Source organism: Neofelis nebulosa, chromosome 16 (genome assembly GCF_028018385.1).
Source record: "Neofelis nebulosa isolate mNeoNeb1 chromosome 16, mNeoNeb1.pri, whole genome shotgun sequence".
Classification (NCBI taxonomy): Eukaryota; Metazoa; Chordata; class Mammalia; order Carnivora; family Felidae; genus Neofelis; species Neofelis nebulosa.
The window spans coordinates 44,869,893-44,887,252 of NC_080797.1; the positions used below are offsets into that span (position 1 = coordinate 44,869,893).

The window sequence follows — 17,360 nt, forward strand, 5'->3', positions numbered from 1 at the left end:
AAGGAGCAAGGAACTGAATTCTGCTAATAATCACATAAGCTAGAGGACCATGAACTCCAAATGAGACATAGCCTAGTCAATGCTTCCAGTTTAGCCTGTAAGACCCTGAGTGGAGAACCTAACTATACTATGCCCAGACTTCTGACCTACAAAAATTGTGAAATGAGTAATGGCTATTTAATTAAGTCACTAAATTTGTGGTAATTAGTTATGCAGCAATAGAAAACTAACAAATTATTTTGAATCTAATCCATTTAGGACTTTATCAGTCTCATTCGAGATTTAATTTTTAAAATATTTTAATTTTAATTTTTTTTAATGTTTATTTTTGAGAGAGACACAGAGTGTGCGTGAGGGAGCGCAGAGAGAGAGGGAGACACAGAATCCAAAGCAGGGTCCAGGCTCTGAGCTGTCATCACAGAGCCTGATGTGGGGCTCAAACCCACAAACTGCAAGATCATAAGCCAGAGTTGGACACTCAGCAAACTGAGCCACCCAGGCTCCCTAAATTTTTTTTAAAAGTTTATTTATTTTGAGAGTGAGAGTGAGAGAGAGAGAGGGAGACGTGGGAAGGAGCAGAGAGAGAGGGAGAGAGAATACCAAGCAGGCTCTGCACTGGCAGTGCAGAACCAGATGTGGAGATCGATCTCACAAACCATGAAATCATGACCTGAGCCAAAACCGGGAGCTGGACATTTAACTGACTGAGCCACCCAGGCACCCCTTAAGATGATCTTTCAGAATTATGGAATTATCCCACTCTGCTAGGTATTATAGATATCTGTTTTCATGTATGTCTTCAATAGCTAGTAAGCTCATTGACAGTGGGCTCTAGTTCTTGTCACTGTTGTTCCTCAAATTGTCCAGTGTAGCACTCAGTAAACATTTGTTGGGTTGGATATTTCTATAGCATTTGGCCTCCTTCAAAGCATTCACAGCCTAATCTCATGTGATACTCACTGAAACTGTGATGTTGAGGCAAGGTAGAGAAGGGAGCTGAAGTCAAAGAGGAAGAGAGACTAGTCTGTGTTTAAAAGGAGAATCCCTTGGGGTCCCTGTGTGGCTCAATTGGTTAAGCATCTGACTTCAGCTTAGGTCATGACCTCGTGGTTCATGAGTTTGATTCCCTCATCAGGCTCTGTACTGACAGCTCAGAGCCTGGAGCCTGCTTCCAATTCTGTGTCTCCCACTCTCTCTGCCCCTCACCCACTCGTGTTGTTCTCTCTCTCTCCCCCCCCAAAATAAACATTAAAAAAAGGGAAAAATCCCCATACCCTCTTAATTCCCAGTACTACGTAGTTTTGCTACATTAGAGCTTTCTCCATGACAAGGATTAGGATATGAAGTATCTTATACTTTGAGCAGAGTTTTGCTGCAAAGGACCTTGAGGGTTCTGATGGAGCCAAGCCAAAGGGAATAATGCCCAGGCTGTTGAGTCCCATCTCATATTTTCCAGAGCTTTGAGGAGTTACATGCTTGTTTTCCATGCTCCATTTCTGAAGGACAAGCTAATCAAGGAAAATGTTCCTTTGTCTTACAATAACCTCAAGATGAGAAACATATTGCCTTAAAGAATTATTTCAAAGTCAAGAATTCACATGAATATCTTGGCAGCTTACTGTACTCTGAGCATATTAGAAAAATTGGCGGTCTTGACACTTTTAAAGTTACCCCTGCTGGTACTCATGGCCACTAGAAGATTCAGAAGGACTCTAGGCTGGGTATCTTGTGTTTCTTGGTGCCAAGACCATATGGAGCCTCTAAATGTTAGCATAATCACTACCTGATTAATTCATTAGTTTAACAAATATTTGAGTGCCTGCTGTGTGCAGGTACTGTGCTAAGTGCCGAGAGTATAGTGGTAAATAAAAACAGACATGGTCTCAGCTTCCTGTGAGCAAATCATGTTCTGGAAAGCTGTCTTTGATTCCCAAGGACAGTTTAGGAACTTCTTCTGTATGTTCTTATTTATTATAATTGAGGGACAGATCTATTATATCAGTATCTCATTGTATAATAGTTCTTTGGTGTCTTTGGTTTATCAAGCCAGTGTATAAGGTTCTCTAGGTCAAGGAATGTAGACCCTCTTCATTGTATACCTAGGACTATTGTGCTTGCGCAGAGAATGTACCCTACATAAGGCTTATTAAGTAACTAAATGAGTAAATGAACAAATGGCTTCCTTGGGGTACCATATTTGGAGGTGATTGTCTTTGTAAACTCTACCTGGATGGAAGTTTTAGAAAGCTCTCTTCATTGCTTGGACCACAGTAAATATTCAATATGTATCTTTTGAATATATGTATTCTTCATAATTGAGGACATTTTATTTGTCTCAGACGTGATAGAATTCCTGAACCTACTTTGCAGGGGGTCTTATTCCCAAAGGAGAAAACTCAACTACCCAAATCCTGAGCAGTCCAAAAGCAGGTTCCCTAAATCACCCCCATTTTTGCCTAGGAATCTGGAAATGTTACAGCAGCTGTTTATTGAGTGCAGCCCAAATCCCAAATTAGCAAGGCTAAGTGGAAGAATCAGCCAGCCATCACTCCTGGCCCCTGAAAGTATCTTTAAAAAAATGCCAAAGCGACATTGACACTACTGTTGGAGGCTTTAAATAACCACCAGTTCTGTTCACTGTGCTTAAGCCGAGCAGCCCCTATGCACGCCGTGTCCCTGGCTCCCTGGGTAGGAGATAGCTAGTCAACACGCCCTGGGAACCCCTTTTAGACCTCAGGCTCCGTTAGCAACAACACAACAAACAGTTGAAAGGGCTTCTGGGTGTAGGCTTCTGGCTGCTTCAAGAATTGTTGCTAAAATAAGGGGGGGGGCAGAGCTGCAGGTGTTCTCAGCCTTCAGAAGAACAAGCTACTAGGGCTGAGTCAAGGCCAGGCATGTTTGGCTGGTCCTAAGTAGAAGTCCTTAGGATAAGAGTCATCAGGCTAGTCTACAGACAGAACTACAAGGAAGCAGGGTAGATGTATTTGTTTTCTAACTGAACGTATCAACTATCTAATTGAACTTCCTGACCCCAGGTTCTGCCCTTCCAAGTCATTATCAATATTGCTTCGGTTATCTTTTTGGAATTTAGGTTGTACTGTGCCATTTATGCTTAAAATTCCCATCTGAATTTCCATGGCATAGAGAACAATGTCTAATCCATTGCAAGCACTGGATCCCTTTCTACCACCTGACCACAAATTACTGACCAACCTTATTTTTGTCTTAACTTATGTACTAATGTCTATGAATACTGTGCTTCAGTCTCCTGAAACTTCATCCCCTTAAACATGCCATGTGCCTTGACTTCCAGGGGATTTTTGGTAATGTCTGGAGACATTTTTGTTTGTCACAGCTGGGAGGGGGTAGTATTGGCAAGTAAATACTGGTATTTAGTGAGGAGAGGCCAGGAATGCAGCTAAATATCCTACAATGCACAGAATTTTTCCCTATGATAAAGAACCATCCAAAATGCCCGAAATGTCAATACTGCCAAAGTGGGGAAACCCTGGCATACACCATTAACCCTACCTCATATACCCTTCCTTCTTCCTATCTCCCACCCTCCCCTCCTTCCTGATATGGTGAAATCCTTGCTATTCTTTTCTCAAACACTGCTTAAAATTTCCCCTTCTCTGTAAAGCCCTCTCAACCCTGGTCCCCCACCTCTTGTTCCTTTACTTTCTCTATCCAATCCTATAATCTCTTTCCCTAACCTCCACCAAAGTACTTTTACCATTTCACTTCATGTTTTTCAAAGCAGCACATATGACGAAAGTCACTTTCCCCCATATGAACTTAAGCAGTCTTCCTCAACTTCCAATTCTATGCTTGGTAGAAGTCCAGACCACACATCCCTGCCCCCAGGGTTTCCATACTGGGCTCACGTGACCTTGTCTTTGGCTTGTGGGTTGTCACCATCCTGCGTGTGCCCTGCAGTGTGTGTGGGTTCTGCACCATCTCAGCCCAGACGGGAAATGCAGGCTTTTCCTCTGTATTTACAAAATCCACCATTACCACAGGCAATTTGTACAGAGTGCATTTTCCTGGAAGGAGGAGTGGAGGGAATTTACATAATGGCAAGACAAACAATTAAAAAATGAACATTAGACATCTCTGTTCCATCAGCCTCAGCCACTTCACTCTGGAGATTCTTCCATAGCTGTCCTATTCCCCAGGCACAACACCAGTCCAACTAGTGGCTCACTCCCTGCTTTCCTCTGTTGTGTCCTCATCACTTTTGCCCTCTAGGACTAGCCCTAAGAAATGTGATTTATTTTCTCCATCTTATGTTTGGTCCTGCAGCCTCTTTTTCTCCAACTCAAATCTGTGTCCACTTCTGCTCAAGCAAATCAATCAAGGTACTCAGAAGAAAGAAAGAAAGAAAGAAAGAAAGAAAGAAAGAAAGAAAGAAAGAAAGAAAGAAAAGATGGGTTTCCAGATAACAAACTTGGAAGGAAGATTTAGTGAAAAAATAACAATTCTTTTTTCTTTATTCTATTTTGCTATCTGATGCCCCATCTTGAAAAAACATTCTTCAAGGACAGAGACTGGTCCTCATTTATGTGTATTTCAGGTCCAAGGACAGTGCTGGGTATATCATTAATGGTCAGAGAATATTCAAGAGTTGTTCTTCTGTTTTAGTGTTGATGTGGAGAGAGGTTTAGCTGATATCCCCTGTGGGTCGTGGACAGTGGGGACTATGTGGAGCCTGAATTTCACTTAACTAATGGTGAATATAGTGAAATGAAAAAAATAAAGGATGCTAGGGGTACCTGGGTGGCTCAGTCAGTTGAGCATCCGACTGCAGCTCAGGTCATGATCTCATCATGGTTCATGAGTTTAAGCCTTGTGAATTCGAGCCCTGTACTGGGTTCTCTGTTGTCAGTGCAGAGTCTGCTTCAGATCCTCTGACTCTCTCTCTGCTCCTCTTCCTTTCTCTCTCTCTCTCTCTCTCTCTCTCTCTCTCTCTCTCTCCCCCTCTATTTCAGAAATAAACATTAAAAAAAATAAAGGGTGCTAAATAGGAACAACCTCTTTCTTTGCTCTCACAGCTCATACGTATATCCTTCACACTTGATGAACATCACAAGAGGAGGTTCTAGCTCTGCCCACATTTAGTTCCCTCTGCACCACCACAGAAGGGGAATACCATCGACAGCAATGAGGCTTTTTTCTTCCCTGGTCATTTAGTGCCAGGACACATGATATGCACAGCTTTGCGAGTGGGAGGGTTTCTGACATAGGGAAGCTAGTAACCCACTTATGATATTCAACTTAGCAGAAACTAGTCCTTGGAAAGGCTGTTGTTTGGCTCCCATGCTGGATTATGGCATGCAGGCACTTAATCTTAGAGAACCGACGTCCCTCTGGGAAGCTCCAAGCTCACTGGAGCTGTGCAGAACTTTGTACTCCAGGTGAGGGAGGAAGATGGTAGTAGAATTCAGCGTTCAGTGCTATTGGCGGTACTGCTTCCTCTATTATGTTAGGGTTTTGGAGTTGCTTTGAAACTATAACCACAACATTTTTATACTTTCAATGGTAAAGTGCTTTATAAATAAAATTTTTAACTTGAAGAATACAAATCTTTTGGGTGAATAATCAATTTGGAATGTCCTGTAACACTAATAAGAATAAGAACACCATTGAAATAGTGTTTCAGAGCACTTTCAGCAAGCACATTGATAGGCTGTGCATACAAACGTCATGAGATGAAGCTTAATAGAGTGGAAGGGAGGGAATGGGAAGGCATGGAACATGAGAAGACCTAATTTCGAATCCCAGTCCTGCCGACAGTTAGCTCTGAGGACTGAAATCATAATCTCTGTTCCCTCATGTCTCTGTGAAAACAGGATAACAGAGGTTGTCCTACCAACAGTATAGATTTTCAAGGTGGATCTAAGGAAACAGAGGACTTGGAAAAGCTTGGGAAGTTAAAAGAATTTTGCAGAGAATAACAATAACATTGGACTTATCTGGGCAAGAGTGGCTAGACCAAGTGATTGTCTTATAGCAGGGTTTTTTCAAAGAGTGTGTCATGATCATGGCATACTGACATTGTCCAGACCTTGTGCTTTGAGGGGCCCTGAGTTGCTTGGAGACACAGTCACTGACAGTTTCTAAGTGGCTTAGACATAGTATGGGGAGAAGAAAGATGGGGCATGGGATGACGGTGGGGTGAAGATACCAAAGCTACTATGGCTAGGATCCTCTGGTAGATTTCCCTAAGACCACTGACTAATGATTAGAAACATTTTTTAGGATGCTTCAGGGGTGTTTACTGTGGTAGTTGGATGGGTCCTGGGAATCCCATATGCCAGGGACCTCCCTAAAGGAGACCTTACAGTTCAGTTCGCCATGTTAGCCACAGAAAACAAATATTTTCTGTCCAGTCCCAAGGACCACTTCTCATAAAGGGATTTTAAGGTGCTTGTGTTGTTGGTACAGGACCAACATTAGCTTCCCAAAGACAGTCCTAGAAGGGTCTTCCTTTACTAATCCATCAATTTTCTGTTACACTGAAGTGAAGATCCCGTCCACGAATGCCCATCCCATACCTCATGTATTGGGATGGTATTTCCTCCTTGAAGTTGGTGGAAATCCCATCTGGAGGCTCAATGGGGCATCTTGAAGTAGGAGAGAGTGGGCTTCTATGGATACTGCTGGTTTCCCAGGAGCCCCACACAGTAAACATACTTTACAAGATGTGAAATATGCCCACTAGCAAGTTTGAGAAGAGCAAAAGGGTTCAGAGGACAGGTGCTTTATGGCTGAATGGTATAAACAGAGATTCCTTAACAAGCCTTTATTAATCCTGGTTCTGAAAGGAAATAGAGGGTCCCCACAAGTGTGGCAACAGAGGAAAATTTAATGAAATGACAATTCACAAGAGGGCTGGAGAGTTAAGGGAAATCCACCGGGGATGGGGAGACATGCAAGAACAAACAAAGGCTGGCAACCATTACCATCCCTAGATCTGATGTGGCTGAGAGGAAAGAGTGGTTGTCTGATCTCAAAGAGAGGCACAGGACACTGAACAGGAACCAAAGCCTTGGGTGGAGGCGCACAATGACTAAAACCCGGCCCAGCAGTGAAGGGGTGGGGATGAGACTACTCTGATCTCATAATTTCCACACCCTTAGCCTCCAGCCAGGGCTCCCTATTGACTGAACTCAATGGGAAGTCAAAGGACAGGGCAGATGTAGAGGCTGCCTGTAGTCTCTCAGAGGGTGGGGAATCTTCTCAGGCAGGAAAATAGAAGCTATCCAGCACACTTTTCTTGGCTAATATACCCTATGTTAAAATAAAACATTCAAACAAAAGCAAATATAACTTAGTGGAAAGAGCATAGAGTCACCAGTGAGGAGAACAGAGTTCTAATCCCAGCTCTGCTACTCACTAGCTGAGAAGTCTTGGATCGCTCATGTTGCCTCTCTCTGTGTTAGTCCCATTCTTTTTTCCTGCTTCAGGGTAATGTTCAGTGAGTTTATCAGTACAGAGTTGTGGTGAACATGAAAACACAACTCTCAGTTATCAGAGGGGGAGAGTGAGCAGCTACAGATGTTGTAATGTAGGAAGAGGGAGGATAGTGATGGGGCCATTCAGATTGCTTGGAACCTGATGGGGAAAGAATAAGAGCAAGAGGAGCAAAGTCCTGAGAACAAGCAAAGCCCTGAGACTCTTCCCTACTCCCGTGTTCAGCAAGGCATTCAAGGATATTCACTGGCAGCTGCATATGTGAACATTGAAGCAAGAAGACAGGGAGGCTCTGTTAATGCCTCAGTACAAGGAACACTAACTATTTTCATTTAGCGGTCGCTTGCTGTTCTTGCCTAGTTGCCAGAAAGCACATCCGGGATTATGCATCTCAATGACCATTTGTCTCAAATTGACTCTGTCTTTGCTGCTCACTCTTTAGAATGTATGGTCCAGAGAGTGTTTATGAGTAAAGGGAATATTATAAGAAACAATATCTAAGAGATATTAGGGAAATAAAGGCTTACTCCAAGTGTCAAAGTAGGAATATAGAAGAGGAGCATGAGATAAGAGGACTGGATATAAGAGAGAAGTCAAAGGTGAAATGTGTTCAGTCCCTTCCAGGCAAGGCTAAGTCAGGTATAGACAATATCTGGATATACAAGTCACTGCTGGGATGGGATCTAGATGCATGGAGCCTGGTTTCTTATCCTGGTACTCAAAGCCCCACCAAGATTTGGAAGGGACATAAGTTCTCACCTACTACTCAGAAAGTAGAGGTCCACAGGAAGAATAGTAGACAAAGCCAAAAGAGTTCAAATGTAAGAATGTTGAGCATCTTAGGGCCCTACACAACTTCAATCACTCTTTCAAACAGGCCTTATAAGAAGCACCTGAGACATGGAAGACTGCCCCTGAGGCTTGACATTCCCTTTATTTCAGCCTGAGTCGATGATCATCCTGCTGATCTTAGTTCAATTGTCTCTTCCTTAGAGAAATCTTTCATGACTTCCCTGATCAAGTCAAATATTTCTCACATTGTTCTGGGGACATCACCTCTGTAGGACTTACCTTGGGTGGGATCTTATAAGTATTTGACTGGTGCCTGCCCGACACATAGACTGTAAACTCCACAAGGTCATGCCTACTGCAAATCATTACATTCCCTGATCCTAGTTCAGTTAAATGGACAATGCAGCCATGAAAAAAAGTTATTGTTTGTCAGATTCTTGTTCCTGTTCCTAGTACCTAGAATCTCCTGCTTAGCTTGGCCTCTTCATATTCATGATTTGGTTGCATATTGTGCTTGACTTTGATTTCAGTTTCTACCCTAAAGATGTCTTGGCTCCAAGGTCTATATCTAATTAACTAAATAATAGTAGACATAGGAACCACACAAGTAATAAAAGAACAAAATATTTAAAGGAACAAGCAAAAAGGGACAGAACAATTGATAAAAAATAGAGTGCTATAGAAGGCATGTTTATGTATACCGATATTCATATATTGAAATCTTAACTCCCAATATGAAGATGTTAGGAAATGGGGCCTTTTGGAGAAAGTTGGGTCATGAGGGTGGAACCCTCATCAATGGAATTAGTGCCCTTATAAAAGAGATCCCAGAGAGCTTTCTTGCCCCTTCCATGAAGAGACGGCCATCTATGAGCCAGGAAGTGAGTCCTTACCAGACACTGAATATGCCAGTGAAATTAAGCCAATTTGAGTAAAAGGGTATTGATCTCATCAGTACAGATCGTTGTAACTTAAAAAAAATTTTTTTAATGTTTATTTATTTTTGAGACAGACGGAGACAGAGCATGAGTGGGGGAGGGGCAGAGACAGAGGGAGACACAGAATCTGAAACAGGCTCCAGGCTCTGAGCTGTCAGCACAGAGCCGGACGCGGGGCTCGAACCCACCAATCGTGAGATCATGACCTGAGCCGAAGTCGCATGTTTAACCTACTGAGCCACCCAGGCGCCCCCAGATTATTGTAACTTTAGATCTCTATGATATCCATGGCTTTCTTACTGTTCTCCTGCCTCTTACACTGCTCCTAGTTTGTTCAGAACAATGTCTCCAAATTAATCTTTCGAAATACTGTTAGCCATGAAATTGCTTTCAACCCGCACTTCTGCAGAACAAACATGCAAATAAAAGCATTTATGTCTGTAATGAATATTTGTGTTATGTTTCCCATTCTGGAAGCCCCAAGTCTTCAGAATTTAATCTGGAATTAAATGATAATGATGTCATTTATGGCTAATATTTATTAAGCACTTATTTGATCCTAAGCTTGTGCTGAATGCATGGCAGCTATTTTCATGGCTAATCTTCACAAAAATGCTTTGGGATAAAAACTCTTATACACAATTTTTTAGATGAGGAAAAAATAAAGTTGGAAGATGAGTAACCACCTAACATCACACTGCTAGTCAGGAGTAGAGTCAGGGTCTGAACCATGTCCGTCTGATTCTGGGGTTTAAGCTTTCATGGAGGTACTGGCAGAAGGGTGCAAGCCTTTTCACTATTCCAAAAATCATCTTGGAGCTGGTAATTGAAATACCCTGGGGATGCAGCCAGAGCCTCTACAGTGAGAAACATTCATTTTCATCATTTGTCGTAATGCCTATAATCATTGTCATTATGGTAAAAATTAATTGAACATCTGATTTGTGCCAACCATTATGGGCTAAGCATTTTATTTTCATTTTCCTTGGTCCCTGCTGCACAGAAAGAAGTGGATTTGGGTGTTGCATCATTAGACTGTAAGTTCCATGAGGACAGTGACTCTGTCTGTTTGCTTGCTGTTTTATCTCAGACTTTGGCCCAGAAGAGTGGTCAAGAAGTCAATATTGACTAATGTAGTCTATTTGATTATAAAGTATCTGTAGACTTTCTATGCCTTTAAAAGCTGAAAATAATTATAATAAAAGAAATAAGAATTTTTTAGAAAGAGGGACATTTTTGTTAATAAAGTAATGGGGACTGGTGCTGGTCAAGGGGAGGAAAGAAGCTCATGGCTGACAGTAAGGAATTACTTGAATATGAATAATGCTCAGGTTGGGGTGCCTAGATGTCTCAGTCTGTTAACTCTCTGACTTCAGCTCAGGCCATGATCTTATGGCTCTCTGCTGTCCACCAAGAGCTCACTTCAGATTTTCTGTCCCCCTCTCTCTCTGACCCTCCCCTGCTCGTTTTCTCTCTCTCTCTCTCTCAAAAAAAAAAAAAAAAACATTAAAAAACCCAATGCTCAGGTTAGAATATAAGCTATTTAGAATTTTTGTTAAAAGGTGATATGTGGAAAGGAAAATTAAAGTTAATATGTATAAAATTAAACTGTATTAAACATGTATAGAAATGAAAAATTGATTTAACAATATAGGGAACCACAATGCAAGCAAAAAGGAGATTGTTTTTTGGATTATACTTCAAATGCATGTCCAAAAAAGAAACAAAAGTTGGGGAGCATCTGAGTGGCTTAATTGGTTAAGCATCCAACTCTTGATTTTGGCTCAGTTCATGATCGCACTGTTTGTGAGATCGAACCCCACACCAGTCTCCATGCTGAAAATGCTGAGCCTGCTTGGAATTCTCTTTCTCCCTCTCTTCTTGCCTCTCTCTCACTCTCTCTCAAAATAAATAAGTAAAAAGAAAATAAAGTTGGATATATGATATTTTTAAAGCCTTATGCATTGAAATCTTTCAATTTTCCCATAATAAAAAAAGATTAAGTAATACCAATTTGTATTTGCTTGCTGACAAGTCAGACAGTAGAAGTTTCATGGTTTATGGCCAATTAAGGTTGTAATATGTAAGGCAAAAGCCACTATAATCTCTTTCACACACTGATTCATTTTCATTTCTCAAAAGCTGAGGCATTTTGCAGAAGCCTATGAAATCTCATAAAATTCTTATGGGAACAGGAAGTAAAGAAGCATAAATATATCAAAGGCTAAACTTAAAAGCATGGTATCTGTCATCTTTTTTCTTGATATCGTAAGTGAGGAATTATTTTGGGGTGATAAAAAGAAAGCTCTTAAATGAGTAAAAAAAAAAAAACACCTCTGAAGTCCTTGAAGAACAAAACAGATGTGCATGATAAAGTAAGGGGAAGAAGGTGAAAAACTGTGAGTCTAAATGTTGAAAATCAAATTCAATGAAACCTATCTGTTGACTAGTTCAACACGAAGGAGGAAGAAAGAGATCAAACAAGACAAAGGCTCTGCCCTACAGACACATTCCGGAGTGTCCAGAAGGTGACCAGGAGAAGGGTGATGACCCTCGTAAAAAGAATGGATAAAAGTTGTGCCAAGAAATAATCTGCTGATAACTAAGACTCTTTCTTCTTTCCAGAACTTGTCTGAGACAACAAAAGGGGCACAGAAAAGGACAAGATGGAGTCATCAAAGGCTAAACTCGATTAAGGGCAGAGCCCGTAGTCCTAGACACGAAAACCAGGACATGATTGTCCCTGGGTATGCTGGCCTCCTCGGGGGTGATGTGCTTCAGAGCCCTGTCAGAACAGATTTTGGACTACAAAATTTGGGTTTAAGGGAGAAGGGCTTGACAAGCTTGATGTAATAAGGAAGATTAAGGGTGATATTTAAATGGAAAGAGGATATATATTGTACTGGTTTTCTATTGCTACTGTACAAATTATCACAAACTTAGTGGCTTGAAACAACACAAATTTTTTATCTTCTAGTTCTGAGGCCAGAAGTCCCAAATGGGCTAAAATCAAGATGTTAGCAAGAATGCATTCCTTTCTGGGGCTCTCCTTCCTTCTCTTTTCCATCTTCCAGAGGCTGCCTGCATCTCTTGGCCTGTGGCCCTCTTCTATCCTCAAAACCGACAACGTTTGGTTTAGTCTTTCTCACATCATGTTGCTCTGACGTACATTCTTCTGTATCCCTATTCCACTTCGAATGACACTGGGTCCACCCAGACAATTCGGGTAATCTCTGTCTCAAGGTGAACTGTTTACCAAGCTTAATTCCATCTGCAATCTTAATTTTCCTTTGCTATGTAACCTAACATATTCATACTTTCTGAAGATTAGGATATGGACATATGTGGGTGGAGGGAGGGCATTATTCTGTCTTTTTGCCTATTTTAACATCCAGCCACTTTTGTTGTTGCCATTATATGGAAAGAAGGGTTAGAACCTGGATGCCTGAGATTCACGCCAAATTTAACCTTGTGAGATTACATGCAAGCTTCTGTGTGTGTTCTTCCAGGGAAAGGCTTTCTAACTCTGACAGGAGTTTCTGATTCTTCAAAATATTAATAAACACTGATTTGGAGAATGGTTCAAGACCAGAAAGATCCTGGAACCCAGTGATCTTTTAAAACATTTCTTTTTTGTATATTTTTTCTTACAAAGGTAGTCAAAGAATAAAATGGACTATAGTGCATAAATCCTTCAGTGTTGCTTTGCCATTATGTCCTTTATTCATCAAGGTTGTTTAAGGATCTGATCATGCAATTTACGTTAATAAGAGTAACTAATTTCCCATAGTAATAAATATATTTTTTTTCTGAAGGATACTATAAAAAATACGGCTTTGCAAAGGACTGCCTATGGCCACTGCTTTAGGTTTAAACACCAGCAGTAGTAGAAAGTATTAACAGCATGAGTTACTTATCTGTAACATAGTTTGAATTAATATGTTATTCATTCTCCTCAAGCACTAAATTCTTGGAAGATGTATACTTTGCTATTTTTCCATCTACTGGTTAGGCACATAATGTTTACCAGTGTGCCATGGTGAATATAACTCAAAGAAATAAATTTTTGTCAATGTCTATCATCCAAAAGGCAGAAAAAATTTTTTTAAATTAGAATTCAACACATCCTGCATAAAGGAGAACTCAATTCTCAATTTTATTATTTTATAAATATTTTCATGAAATGTAGGAAATCAATTTCTTGGTTTCCTAGTTCCTGACAGGGGTAATTTAAGTAAAATAAACAGAGTCACAGTTTTGCTCTAACAACATTTATTAATACATTCATGTAACATTTATCCATTGAGGGCTGCTATGTCCTGGACCTACAGGATAAAGGAGTGAACAAAACATAGGAGGGGAGGGAACCTGCCGTAGGTAGGAGCTCAAAAATGTTATTTCCCTTCTCTTGTTATGGGATGGAACGACCATGCCAAATAATTATTGTTCAGAATTGTTGTTCAACCTTATGTAACTGGAATGTATTTGGAACCACTGATGCATAACTCAGGGCTCATTTTCAGAGAAAGTGTCTATGGGTTTATGTCAAAGAGAAAAGGCACAAAGAAGTGAAATCTTCTATGAGAATTGTAAAATTTATGGCTTGTTTCTAAGCCAAGGGCAGGGAGAACATTCCTAAATAAACACTGCTCTCATCTCGATGAAGAGAAATAACAGAAAACAAAGCTAGCAAGCTTCCCATAACTTCACTGCAATCCATCATGTGACCTTCTGCAGGCAGGTCAGACACCCCATCACATTTCATCTCCAGCAGGTGCAGAAACCCTGTGAAGTCCTAAAGTCACCTTTAGGGAATCATTATGATATTAATGAAAATATTACACTAAGGTTGGGGCCAAGAACTATGGAGAATGACCTGGCTGGACCTAACCCTGTATTTTATCTACATTAAAAGAAATAAAGACTATCTATCCATGACCAGTTTGCTTTCCTTTCCTTCCCTCCTTTTCCCCCCTCCCTCTCACCCTTTTTTTCCTTCCTTCTGAATTCCTTCTTTCTTTCCATCCCTTCCTTCCTTCCCCTGCTATAAGTTCCTTATAGCCCTAATCAAGTCTGTATTTTTCGTCATAGTGTTTTAGCACCATCAGTATCAAAGGGTTGAATGATTCAGTGAATGAATGATTGAAGGAAGGAACGAAGGAGTGGATGAATGAATGAATGAATGAATGAAATCAGCAAATATGTGTGGAGAACCTGTTATGCATAAAGAGTGGTGGTTGGTCCTGGGAGTCAGGGTGGAAAGAGAAGTGGATTCGAGAATAATGTAGCGGTCCTGCGTTAGTGCAAGTCTATGCCCTTGTATTGAGCCAGGATTTGACCTGGGAACAGGGCCTGAATCAATCAGAAGTGCCAGATTTGCCTTCCCTCCTACCACATTCTTGCTGCGTGAGCTTAGGGAAATTACTGAAACCTCTTGAGCCTTATTTCCTCGTTTCTAAAATGAAATAGTACCTACCTATCCTATCCACCAGTGTTTCTGTGAGGATAAATTGATGTAATGTGTGAGAATCCCTCTGTATACTATTAAGCAATTAAGATATTTTGGCCTAAATAGAGATGATATGCATAAAAACACTAATAATTAAAAAAGTAAAATGATTATAGCATGAGAGAAGTTCAGATAAGATGCCCTGGATATGGGTCAAACCGTAAAAGTAGTAGTACAGAAGTTAGAATAGTACAGTAAACTTAATATTACTGTCTTCAGTTTTATAGGTGAGGACACTGATTGAGAAAAGTTAAGTGACTTGCCCAGGGTTATACAGCTAATTAGTAGCTCAGATGGGATGGCCAGATCTCCTTTTTCAGAGGACTCCATCTAATCAGTTCCATTCAATTAGTATGGCCAAATATTAGCAAAAATATGGTGGTATTATTGCCATTTTTCTACCATTTCACTTTTGGTATTCCTCTGAATTCAGATTTAGAGCATACACAGAAGTATTCTTTTCTACATATCCTTAAATGATGCCAAGAGGGGCATCAGGCATCAATCAGGAGAGAAATAAGTTTTTTTGTGGATTAAATGATGAAGTGATTTCAAATTATGGGAAACCTTGGCATCATTGGTTCAGAGGAAAAAGAACTGTATTTCTTGTTCAAATAAACTGGCAGTCAGCTTCAAATAAACGGCAGCCTAAAAGGCATGCAGTGTGTTCACCTCTCACTCAGGACATTTTGTCGGGGAAAGATGCCCTGTTCCCCCAGGAGAAGTATAGCCTTGAAAGAGGAGAGCAAAGATGAAGCATGTACATCAGTGTGAGCTCAGCGCATCTCAGCACGGGATATGTTTCCTTACTCTGTGATGGGTCCCTTGTGACCTGCACTGGGTCCTCCACATGGAGTTCTGCACCTCTGCAGGTGTGGATGATGTAGCACATGTCCTTGGGAAGACTGACAGCTGCTTTCTTGTGCCACTCAAGTTTAAATGAGAACATTACACACATACCTTTGGGGGATGGGGGATGGGTTTCCTGGAAATGACAGCTGTAACTGGGTGAGCACTTATTCCCGGTGGTTCCAGCAGAGTGCCTTTGAATGTGTCCTCCAGACATCCTACAGCTGTACTCTCTCATTCTTTCCCTTCAAATTCTCTTAGGTCATGACATCTCTCTGAAAGTTGGATTTCCTTCAGCTACTGTACATTAGTGTGTTGCTGCATCCTTTGGGGCCACAGAAAGGCTTATGGTGACCCTTATAAAGGGACTCACTGGTCTCTATTGCCTGCCTGTTATCCTATCTTCCCTCAGCCATTTCCTGGGAGGCACCTCTAGCCTGGGTACAACATGTGCATTTTACCACCCTGCTTAATTAATACTCTTGGTGTTTTATCTGTACGTCCAGGACATTCCTCCAGAACAGAGACTCCTTGGCAGGTGTCACCATTTACTCAATGTGTAACCTTGAGCAAATTATTAAGCTCTCTGTGCTTCAGTTTTTTCATGAATAAAATAGGCAAGGTCCTAGCACCTGCCTCACAGGGGCAGGGGAAAGAGGGGAAGCAACTCAGAGTATGGGTCTGTGGGGTTTCAAATTCCAGCTTTGTCATTTCCTGCTTATGGGTCCCTGAGTAAAATACTTCCTTCCTGTAAGCCTCTAGGTTTTCTCTTTTCAAATGGAGATCATAAGAGGACATATACCATAGAACTGAGAGGATAATTAAATGAGATAATATTGATGAAGTTCTCAGCACAATGCTTGGCGCTGAGTGTGACGTGATCAGTGGGTGAGGGTGAGGACAAGCAGCACCCACAACCTTATGTTGGTTCTGTTGGGAAGTCATTCTCCTCTCTGTTCTTTTACCTAAGAGAGGTGTTGTTCTTTTATCTAAAAAGAAGGGGGAGGGAGAATAATCATACTTTGCCTTTGCCAAGTAACAAGCATGATCAAGAATGATGATGTGTATGAATGTGGTTTAAGACATACAAAGAACACGCAAATGCAAGGTAATAATATTCTCGATATAGCCTTCTCAGGGTAAGGATCAGAACTTCTCTGGGTCCATGCAATTCAGAGTAGAAGCTTGCCTTCCGTTCCTCAATTTTTCAAGTGACACAGTTCAAGCATAACACCTCTCCTCTCTCCAGAGACCAATCACTGTCATTTGACACATTTACAGCATGCTTCCTTCAAAGAAAATGCTTACTGAATATTGTACAATAATCCACTTCCTAGTCCCAGTGCTGAACAACATGGGCCCCTTCCCCATTTCCTTGAGCAACATGCTGTTTCTCTAATAACCTAACCAACCCAGCTCCACGACTCATTCCCAGAGAGTTAACTCCTTCTGCTCAAAGGAGCACAGGCTCATTTTCAGCCAGCAAAAATGTATTCATTATAAATCTGCAAACACAGCAGGATAGAAGAGATCATTTGAGTTTTCATAGAGGGCTGATGCCTCTTCACTCTCAGATCAGATTCTGTATGTCTGGACTAACCATTTGCACTGAACCAATGACCAGGACTCCAGAGGGTAAACCTATGTGAATGCTTTACAAGAACGGTAGCATCTCTGCTCTGCTAGTGTTGTTTAGGGTTTTAGCTAAATGTCTCAAAGTCTTAATATCTCTTAGTCCTAGATTGCTGTCTTCAGCAGTCCCTTTAACAAGCTTCACTTGGGACTTTTAGCCATTT

The 17,360-nt window shown here is 41.1% G+C and overlaps 1 long non-coding RNA gene across 2 annotated transcripts in view; it reads left to right on the forward strand.

The window, feature by feature from the left end:
- LOC131497298 (uncharacterized) overlaps positions 1-17,360 on the forward strand; it is a 114,101-nt gene that overhangs the window by 18,373 nt on the left and 78,368 nt on the right. The gene's annotated exons all lie outside the window — the stretch shown is intronic.